Below are 11872 nucleotides of genomic sequence, written 5' to 3'. Positions count from 1 at the left end.
AAGAAAATCGGCTGGGCAGGGGGCTATTTATGCACAAAATCGGCGCAGTTTTAACCGGAAAGGATTCGGAGTCAGCGCTCATCAGCGCCAGACGCCAGATATTGGCGCCTGACGCCAGAGCCTGGCGCCAAACGCTAAGAGTAGCGCCTGGAGCTAACCCAAAACACGTGGAGCCAGATGGCGCTGACGTGTCTTATCATATGAGCTTTTCAAAATCGTGTCTTTCGCCTGATTTGAGTCTGACCAATGACTTTACGATTTTTTATTCTTTTTATACCTTTTTTCTAAATTATTTTTTCCTTCTCCTTAATTAATATATCCATTATACAAATTATATTATTTTTTGGATTTTATTTGGACTTAACTTTTAAGTTTTTTGTAAATCCAATATTTTTCCTTTTATTTTTTCATTTTTTCTTTTTGGGGGAGAAAGTCGGATACCCTCCTTCAATAATAAAAATGACGGGATTTTTTGCGCAAAATTAATTACCACAATTCTTTGCACACACAAACACGCACATAAAAAATTAACAATAAATGAAAAAATGATAAATAATAAATAAATATTAAATAAACACATAGTAATATGTATATACAAATATGTCTAAATAATTAGTCTAAGTAAAGGCAAAGTTCTATACAAAGTCATAATAAAAAAAGCACAGGAATAAACTACGGCGCCGGAGGACGTACACCCATCATGTCATAAAACTGCGCCGTACGAGGAGTAACCTCTCCACTAGCTCCAGCTCCAGTCTCCTCGGGAGGTGGAAAACTCAACACATGACCTGTCCACTTAAGATCAACTTGAGGCTGAGGCTGCGGAGGCTGCTGCGATGACGAGCCGACCTCGTACATCCCACCACCTCTAAGAGCCGAGGTAGCCTCTCCCTAGCCTACCGGCGCATCATGTGCACTCTCAGATGAAGAGCTTGAGCCCTCTACCGCCTCGGTGCGGGCAGCCTCAAAACGACCACCGCGACTGCCAGAACCAGTACGGCGACGTCTCGAGCTAGACCTCGCCGGCTCTCTCCGCACCTCAGGTCTCGTACGGGTACGAGAAGGAATGGGCTGACCCTGTAAGAAGAAACTAAATCAGAAACAAGCAAAATAAAAGCAGTAATGTAAAAATAAGAAGGGAAACTACCTCCTGAACGGCGTCGTCGCGACAACATGTAGCCACATTCCTCATCCGAACGAGCTGGCTCCGAAAGGCATCTATACACCGTGCCATCGCCGTGATCACCTCGCGCGAGAACTGTCAAGGAAATAAAGTCAGTAATGATACAAAACATATATGGACAAAAGTTGCAAATAAATAAGCTTACCCGAGTCTGGTGACAAGGGATCGACCGCTCCACGAAGCGCTCACCCTCGAGAGCTGGAGGAATCATCTCCTCGATCGGCCCGTACGTCCCCTGATAATGGATGGACATACGAGGTGGCACAAACTCGTTAGGTTGAAAGGGTAAAGTCGTATCCCCTTAATCAAAAGTAATTCCTAAATCCTCTAACTAATGTAGATAGGGAAGCAGGATCGAATCCACAGAGAAACGAGTCTTTCTATTCCTAATTAATTAAAGTAATCTAAATTATAAAGTAACCAATATGTAAATTTTGATATAAAACTAAATTACGGAGAAAACAATGAATAAAAGGCCTAGGGCATAGGTTCACCAATAAATAATATTCCAGGGTAAAACATAATAATCAATCATCAATGCATACATTAATCAGATCATAAAGGGCTTTCACTACGTATTACAATCACACAATTAATTTACCGGTATTAAATCTCATCTCTCGAATCTCGACTTAACCATTTATAAATTAACCTGCCTATTGAAACTAGACCTAAACATCAATTCTCATCTGTCGAATCTCGAATCAATATTGTTAAACTCATGCATAAAAGATTTGCGCAAATCTAGTCACAGAGCATTAAATCAATCAATAGGAAATTAATCTAGCATTGATAATCAACAACAATAAATTACCCCTTCATATTATTTATTGATCCCCACAAACCCTAGAAATAAAACTACTCACACATAATTAAATCTAAGTAAATCAAAGAAATAAAACAAAACATGATCAAAGGAATAAAATAAATAACTAAGATTAAGAAAAAAAGAAATCGTTATTAAAGAAATCTGGAATTAAGAATAAGGTTAAGAACAAAGTATATGAGAGAGAAACTAATCTAAAACCTAAGTAGGGAGAGAAAATCTAAGAAAGAATTAAGAGAAAGTAAAAGAAGATACTAAACTTGCTTAACGGAAAAGTATTCATAATAAGCAAGAATCCTAAACTAAAACAAACTTAAACGTCGAATAATTAACCCCTAATAATAGCACGTGCCCGATCGGGCGAGGCACCGCCTGATCGGGCGCGCCTTTTTCCTCTCCAGTATGAATCTCGCGCCCGGCCGGGCACGAGTTCGGGCGCCAGCCTTTGCTTCCCATGCCCGGCCGGGCGCGCCTCCGGGCGCCAATCTCTTTGGTCGGGCGGCACTCTTGGGCCACTATTTAGACTTCGATTGGCCTTCAATTCTTCGGGCCAATCTGGATTTCGTTTTCGGGTCTTGAATACTTGGTCCAAATGCCCCAGTATCACATATACCGAGCCCTTAATCACCGGTTCGATGGCTCTAACCGACCCTGGGCTATAGGAACTGGTCGTGCTTCTCCAATGCTCGTAATTGCTCCATAATATCTCGGGAAAATGCTCCAAAAGTGCAAATCCCTACAAAAGTCAACCAAATCTACGAAAACACTAGAAAACACCAATTAGTAATAAAAAGGGCTCTAAAGAGCCAAAAACACTACTAGTTATGACCAAGGGACGGGGGTAAAATACTATACAAATTGGACATATCAAACTCCCCCAAGCTAAACCTTTGCTTGTCTCTAAGCAAAGATCTCATCAATGAATAAATAAATATGCTTCACCCCAAAAAGTAAAAATCAAGCACAAACAATTCAAGGTAAATCCAATAAACATGCTTCAAAATCAACCATTTAAATCCATCCAATTACCTTTCCTCCCTAACAATTGTCAAATAGAGCAAACCACAAGAGCATATAGAATTCAAGACTAGTGCTCACACACTCAACTCTCATTTATGTTGCGAGTAAAAGATGTACTCGATCGCTCTCCATCTAACCCCTTTATGTGAATAGTGCCCTCCCAACTCACACTCTCGTGTGTTTAAAGCAATGAACGCTCAACCTACTAGTCGACTCGAAATATGTCAAATCGTAACTTGCATTGATAAACAACAATTTCACATTCATACAACTCTATGCACAAAGGTCGGAAGGTCTTTAAAGCTTGTAATGTAAGGCTAGGGTAAGAGGGTAGGAATCATTTGGGAACAAATGAGAGAAAAGCTATGCTTAAGGAAGAAAATCCTAGTAAAACCCATGATCAAAATAAATAATGATCAACATCTCCTACATAACTCAACTCTAGCAAAAATTCACCAAATACAACTCCAAATAATATAAACAATCCCAACTCTTACAATTCCACTCATAAGACATAATATTAAGGAACTAGAGTGAATAAACAAACTTTATTTTCCAAACTTGAAATTTTCATTGAAGCTCAAAATTTTTCTTCATTTAGATCAACCTCCATCGTAGAACATTTGAACATTGAACAATTTTTTTTTCTGTTGATTTTTTTTTCTATTGAAGTTCACTCATTTTTTTCTTTTCTTTTTCTTAAACTTCTTTTTTTTCTTCATAACATCATACTTTATTTTTTTCCAAAAAAATATAACTTTCAAACTCATCAAAAATAAACATGATCAAGAATAAAATAACTTCTCAAAACCCACCCAAATTGTGCAAATAATAAGCACACTACAAACTCCCTCACCTCACTCACTAATAGCTCCCCCAAGCCAAGCTTGGGACTAGTAACCAATGGGGCAAAGTAGGTTTATAATGTGGCTAATAAACAACAAAAAGTCAAGGCAACAACATGGGTAGCAAGAAGGGAACAAATGTATCTACAATCATCTGAAGGCCACCTAAAAGAATGAACGCCTTCGTCCTCCACAATGTGCATAATAATGAGTCATACAAACACTACTTATAGTTGCAAATCAATACTCAAATTCACTGACATACCAGGAACTAACACACATTCCTTAACAAATCAACTAGTCAAGCACTATATTCACAATCAGTTGGACAAAATTGACGCATGTTAAGGTTTCAAGGCAATCAAACATCAAATCATGATCAACAAATCCACAATGCTTATCATCATATACCAAGAATCAAAACAAATTTTCTCAAGTAAGGGGCACAGGGAAGCATGATTTATAATTCATTGGAACGTTTTTTTGAATTTTTTATTTTTGAATTTTTTTTTAATATATAAGAAAGCAATAAAACTAACCTTGAAAGCAAAAAATCTAAACTAAGAAAACACACCAAAAATAAAAGAAAAGAGAAAAAGAAAGATATCAAACCCAAAATCTCCCCCAAGCCAGAAACAGACAATGTCCTCATTAGCTCGGGAACTAGCCCAGCATAGCTAGTCCTGATCATCCTCATCCATGGAGTCGAACCCTGCACCTCCACTACCACCTGCACCAGAAGAGCTACCACCAAAATAATCAGCATGAAAACTCCCCCCTGCCGATCCCCCAAAAGGAATGTCCTGGCCGTACCCATGGAAGGCAGAATAGTCAGTATAAATGCCATGGGCAGTGGGATCCCTATCGTATCCCTGGGGTGAAGGCTGAAACCAGTCAGGGTAAATAGCATCGTCGGGAATGTTGCCACGACGAGCATAATCATCGTACATAGGGTAGAGAGCTCTACCCTGGTTCCTCTCCAGGTACCCTGACCTCTGGTCTATGAAGTCTACCATCCTCCTAAGGTCAGTGTGAGAATGCTCGATACAGCCTAAAGCCTAACCTATACTCTGAAAGTCCCAAACTGGGTCAGAGTCAACATGGGGGACGGAGTGAGACATGCGAGGTGGAGAAAACGCTACCTCGGACTGAGGCTGGGGTGGTGGAACTGGTGGTGGTACTGGTGGTGCTTGCCCCCTAGCGTTGGCAAATAAAAGGTCATACGTGTAGGATGCTTGTCCGGGGGGAAAAGCGGTCAAGTCAGGACTAGGTAGGGAAAAGATGGGCAAAGGCTGCTCGGTCCCAATCCTAATACACTAGTGGGGTGTCTGCTCATTGTCTAGTCGTACCCACCCCAAATCCTCAAAATACCTAGCAGTCATATAAGTATTCGGTCCACAGTTGGTTAGTTGGTGGGGTCCACTCTCAACAAAATCGGTCTTTTTCACTGCTATTCTAGTGATAAGGCCTCCTATACGAATGGGGGTGCGAGACTTGGTACTAGCTGTGGCATGTCTGCTCAGATGGTGGATGATGTACCTTCCCATGTTCAGTTTTCCCAAACCCATACACATAGTGTCCTATAACTGCTAGTTCGTTGGTTTGGGCGTTATGGGGCTCGTTCCTACCTAGAAAACACAAACCCGCAAATCTTTGCCAGATTTTTGGGATAGGGTGATGAATAGGTTTGGTACTAGCATATTGGGGATCGGGGGTAGGCAAACCAGTAAGAGCATAATAAATGTCACCCATTTTATATTCAGCATGCCATTGGTATGGTAATTCATAATTCAATTCAAACAATTTACAAAATTCCACATATGTTAAACTAATATTCCTATTGTTCAACCTAAAAAATAAATTCTGTCCATTTTTACTATTTACGACTTTCAAAGAAGACAAGAAGTCACAATTTAATTCACGGTATGTAGGATAATGCATATCAACGAATTTTCTCATTCCTATGCCATTCAAAAATCGTTTAACAAAATCATACAAACCATAAGTTTCTAAAGTAGGGCGGTGTAACCACCGTGAAGGAATTACCTCGCGCCCGGCTAGGTGTTCTAGCCGTTCCTTTTTCTCCTGGCTAGCAATACGGATCGTTGGCCAGTAGAAGAGTTATAAATCTGGATCATACTGCTCCCTCGAGCTAGAACTCCTACCGAAAACGAGCCCTCTTTGAAGCCATAGTATAAAATGGGTATAAAAAAAAATTTGAATGGAATTCGAAAATTTATATGTAAGATTGTAGAGGATGAATAGAGAATTAAAAATATGTAAAAATATTTGGATTTGGGTGAGAAATGGAGAAGAAAACTTAGAGAGAAGGTAGAGGTTTTAAGGTTTTAGAGAGAGAAAGTTATGGAGGAAAGAGAATTAGAATGAGAAAAGAAGGAAGAAAGAAGAAGAAAAAGAACGCGAGGTTGTCGCGCCCGGTCAGGCGGGTGCTCGCCCGATCGGGCGATTTGAATTTTGGTTCTACTATGCTCTCGCGCCCGGTCGGGCGACTCTCGCCCGATCGGGCTATTTAAATGCCCGATTTCTTCTACTCTCGCACCCGGTCGGGCGCCCGGTAAGAGCATAATAAATGTCACCCATTTTATATTCAGCATGCTATTGGTATGGTAATTTAGAATTCAATTCAAACAATTTACAAAATTCCACATATTTTAAACTAATATTCGTATTGTTCAACCTAAAATATAAATTCGGTCCATTTCTACTATTTACGACTTTTAAAGAAGACAAGAATTCACAAGTTAATTCACGGTATGTAGGATAATGCATTTTAAAGAATTTTCTCATTCCTATGTCATTAAAAAATCATTTAACAAAATCATACAAACCATAAGTTTCTAAAGTAGGGCGGTGTAACCACCGTGAAGGAATTACCTCGCGCCCGGCTAGGTGTTCTAGCCGTTCCTTTTGCTCCTGGCTAGCAATACGGATCGTTGGCAGTAGGAGAGTTGTAAATCTGGATCATACTCCTCCCTTGAGCTAGAACTCTTACCGAAAATAGATCGAGCCCTCTTTGAAGCCATAGTATAAAATGGGTATGAAAAATAATTTGAATGGAATTCGAAAATCTATATATAAGATTGTAGAGGATGAAGAGAGGATTAAGAATATGTAAAAATATTCGGTTTGGGTGAGAAATGGAGAAGAAAACTTAGAGAGAAGGTAGAGGTTTTAAGGTTTTAGAGAGAGAAAGTTATGGAGGAAAGAGAATTAGAATGAGAAAAGAACGAAGAAAGAAGAAGAAAAAGAACGCGGGGTTGTCGCGCCCGGTCGGGCGAGTGCTCGCCCGATCGGGCGATTTGAATTTTGGTTCTACTATGCTCTCGCGCCCGGTCGGGCGACACTCGCCCGATCGGACGATCTGAATGCCCGATTTCTTCTACTCTCGCACCCGGTCGAGCGCCCTTCGCGCGATCAGGCGATCAGGTGCTTAAATTTTCATCTTTTCTCGCGCTCGGTCGGGCGAGATTCGCCCGATCAGGCGATCAAAGATGTCCGTATACGACGAGTTTCGTGCCCGGTCGGGCGAAAAAACCAATTTTTTTAACCTCGCTCTCGCACCCGATCGGGCGAGCTTCGCCCGGTCAGGCCCGTGGCTAAATTGACGAATTTTTTTATTTTCTTCTTTTCTTCAATTATTTGGCTAACTCTTCTCCTTCAAACCTGTACAAAAACTCATAAAAATCATTAAATTCCCTCATCTCTCCTCTCATAAGAAAAAGAAAGAAAAACTAGCCTAAAAAGCATTAAAACACGGGTTGCCTCCCGCAAAGCACTAGTTTATCTAGGTCCCGCACTACCTTCTTACCAAATACAATAACTAGGACCCTCGACCTAATGATTGGACGGGTGGTTTCTCACCAGGTCGAGCAGTGTTTAGGCTACGACGCGGCTTCCTGACATACCATGTGGAACGCCAATTCACTTTATCTGGTGGATACTCCTTGACTTGGATTGGGGACTCTTCAATGCTACGCACTAAAGATCCTTCTTTGATCGAGGGTTGCTTCAAATTGTCATTGCATTTAGCACTTGCAACTCGATCTGGCGAAACACTCACCGTAGGCTCAATTTCCACAACTTGCTTGATTGATTCCACCTTTTCGTCCTCAAAACCAAGACCGGCAGTGTAGAGGGATCTTTCTATCGCATCAACTTCCTTCTGCCATTTGTCTATCTCATATGAAAGGGATGCAACACAAGATACCGCCTCCAAGGGATCTTTTACAAGAGCTTAGGGCTTGTTAGAATAACTTTGAACCACATTAACACTAAAGCACTTCTCCTCTATTATAGGGCTTTTAGGGGTATTATTAAGATTAAAAATAATTTTATCGTCCCCTACTGATAGTGTTAATTTGCCACTTCTCACATCTGTAATTGCTCCTGCAGTGTTGAGGAATGGTCTCCCCAAAATAATTGGGGTTTGTGTATCCTCAGCCATAACAAGAACAACAAAATCAACAGGTATATAAAATTTACCTACTCTAACGGGAACATCCTCTAAAACACCTAAAGGGTATTTGAAAGAACGGTCGGCCATTTGTAGAGTAATATTGGTAGCTTTTAATTTACCCATTTTTAGCTTCGAACACACAGATAATGGCATAACACTAACGCTAGCACCCAAATCACATAATGCATTATCAATCATTAGATTGCCAATATGACAAGGGATAGAAAAACTACCTGGATCTTTTAATTTAGGTGGAGATTTATTTTGAAGTACGGCACTACACTCTGCAGTGAAAGCTACTGTCTCTACCTCACTAATAGACCTTTTTCTTGTCAATATTTCTTTCATAAATTTTGCATATGCAGGAATCTGTGTGATTAATTCAGTGAAGGGAACTGTTACCTTTAAATCTTTTACCATTTCCAGAAACTTACCAAACTGCTTGTCTAAATTTGTTTTCGAGTGACGATTGGGGAATGGAAGTTTGATAACCGGCTTTGGAGAATTATTGCTCTTATCTTGAGTGGCCACCTTCCCTGGAGTCGTACCCTGCAATGTAGAATTAGATATATTAGTACTATTCTTTATCCATTTAGGGCTATTAGCTACATAGTCTTGTTTAGCAGAATCAACATTTACATTATTTATTAAAACAGGTTCATCGTCTCTGGGCATAGGGGGCCCTTCATAGTTTGAACCACTCCTTAGAGTAATTGCATAGGCTTGATCCGTAGGCCTGGTCGGTTGTGCTAGCAGAGCTCCCTGTTGGTGGGCTTGTAGAGTAGCGGAAAGTTGCGCAATTTGATTATCTACAATTTTATTGTGCGCTAGAATTGAATCAATTTGTGCATCTCTACTCTCCATGTGCTTCTGCATATTAACCAGCATCGCTCTAATTTCTACCAAAGCGGGGTCGGAAGATGAGGAGGGTTGTTGTGGTTGGTTCTTCTAGCCAGCATTGGGATGGTAATATTTTTACTGTTGTTATTGTGGCGCCTATGGTTCTTGTGGTGGTGGATTTTGAACATTAGTACTCCGGTAGGAAAGGTACGGATGGTTCCGGTACCCTGGAATGTAGGTGTTGGAGTATGGGTTATTCTACTTATATGCTTGAAAGGCATTAACTTGCTCCACGGAACTCCTGCAATCTTGTTCCCAATGACCTAAAATTCCACAGTTTTCATAGAAAGCTGGCCTCATTACCATTATTATTAATTGTAAAAACATTAGCTACATTAGCAGTGCTAAGATTATCTAATTTTTGGCAGATAGAGGTTAATTGAGCTTGCAAAAAGGATACAAAGTCAACACTATGCTTTCCCTTGTTAGCAAAGCCTCTGGGATTCCCATATTGGGAATTATGTATCGCCATATCTTCAATAACCTGACCTACATCATCAACATTAAGATTCATAAACCTCCCACTAGCTGCAGAATCTAAGATTATTCTAGATGAATTTCCAATGCCATTTGTAAAAGGCTTGGATTAACTGCCATTGTGCCAAATTATGGTGGGGGAATTCTCTTTGTAGGTCCTTGAACCTCTCCCAAGCCTCATATAGAGTTTCATCGGCTTCTTGGGCAAAGTTCTGAATTGCACTCCGTAGTACGGCTGTTCTCTCTGCAGGATAATATTTGTTAAAAAAATTCAAAACAAGAGTTTCCCAGTCAGTTATATCAAGTGCAATTCTATTTAAACCATTAAACCATAATTTGGCTTTTCCAGTTAAAGAGAAAGGAAAGAGAATCTCCTTGATTTGGTCTAGTGTGACCCCAGCTTGCCTGATGGTATTACAGTACTGACAATAGTCTGCAATATGAAGATTTGGGTCTTCACCCTTAGCTCCAATAAATTGCTTCCTTTCTATCATTGTTATGAATTGGGGTTTAATCTCAAACTGTACCCCATCGAGAGCCGGAGTGGGAGTAAGGTGTGGAAAATCTGTAAGCTTTGGTTGTGAGTAATCACTAAGCTTCTTTGGAGCCGTCATCTCTGATTCTGGATCTGATGATACCTCTGAATCGCTAGAATCCGCTAGAGGATCTCGGTGATTATTATTATCACCAGAATCTGCCAGAATTTGCTTGTAAAGGTTCTTCTGTATGTGGAAGGATCGTTCGATCTCAGGATCGAATGGGATGTAACCTGATCTGGAACACCTGGGCATAAACAAAAAAATTAAAAGCAAATATGAGACCTGCCTCAAAGAACTAACGTTCTCTGAGACAAAAAGAAATAACCTAGACTACAAAAATAATCAGAAATAAAAATAAAACCGTTTCCCCGGCAACAGCGCCAAATTTTGACAGGGTAAAGTCGTATCCCCTTAATCAAAAGTAATTCCTAAATCCTCTAACTAATGTAGATAGGGAAGCAGGGTCGAATCCACAAAAAAATGAGTCTTTCTATTCCTAATTAATTAAAGTAATCTAAATTATAAAGTAACCAATATGTAAATTTGGATATAAACCTAAACTACGGAGATTAAGAATAAGGAGAAAACAATGAATAAAAGGCCTAGAGCATAGGTTCAGCAATAAATAATATTCCAGGGTAAAACATAATAATCAATCATCAATGCATACATTAATCAAATCATAAAGGGCTTTTGCTACGTATTACAATCACACAATTAATTTACCGGTATTAAATCTCGTCTCTCGAATCTTGACTTAACCATTTATAAATTAACCTGCCTATTGAAACTAGACCTAAACGTCAATTCTCATCTGTCGAATCTCGAATCAATATTGTTAAACTCATGCATAAAAGATTTGCGCAAATCTAGTCATAGAGCATTAAATCAATCAATAGGAAATTAATCTAGCATTGATAATCAACAATAATAAATTACCCCTTCATATTATTTATGGATTCCCACAAACCCTAGAAATAAAACTACTCACACATAATTAAATCTAAATAAATTAAAGTAATAAAACAAAACATGATCAAAGGAATAAAATAAATAACTAAGATTAAGAGAAAAGAAATCGTTACCAAAGAAATCTGGAATTAAGAATAAGGTTAAGAACAAAGTATATGAGAGAGAAACTAATCTAAAAGCTAAGTAGAGAGAGAAAATCTAAGAAAGAATTAAGAGAAAGTAAAAGAAGATACTAAACTTGCTTAACGGAAAAGTATTTATAATAAGCAAGAATCCTATTCTAAAACAAACTTAAACGTCGAATAATTAACCCCTACTAATAGCACGCGCCCGATCGGGCGAGGCACCGCCCGATCGGGCGCGCCTTTTTCCTCTCAAGTATGAATCTCGCGCCCGGCCGGGCGCGAGTTCGGGCGCTAGCCTTTGCTTCCCTCGCCCGGCCGGGCGCGCCTCCGGGGGCCAGCCTCTTTGGCTGGGCGGCACTCTTGGGCCACTATTTGGACTTCGATTGGTCTTCAATTCTTCGGGCCAATCTTGATTTCCTTTTTGGGTCTTGAATACTTGGCCCAAATGCCCCGGTATCACATATATCGAGCCCTTAATCACCTTTTCGATTGCTTTAACTGGCCCTGG

General features: G+C 39.9%; 1 non-coding gene across 1 annotated transcript; it reads left to right on the top strand.

Moving 5' to 3' along the window:
• Positions 1-9854: 9854 nt before the first annotated feature.
• Positions 9855-9961, top strand: LOC145633560 (small nucleolar RNA R71). The gene has a single exon (XR_014112872.1). It is a non-coding gene; the product is annotated as a small nucleolar RNA R71 (small nucleolar RNA).
• The last annotated feature ends 1911 nt before the right edge of the window (positions 9962-11872 follow it).

Source organism: Chenopodium album, chromosome 5 (genome assembly GCF_948465745.1).
Source record: "Chenopodium album chromosome 5, dcCheAlbu1.1, whole genome shotgun sequence".
Taxonomy (NCBI): Eukaryota; Viridiplantae; Streptophyta; class Magnoliopsida; order Caryophyllales; family Amaranthaceae; genus Chenopodium; species Chenopodium album.
Note: the sequence above shows the minus strand (reverse complement) of the source record. Positions and strands in the feature narration are given on the sequence as shown.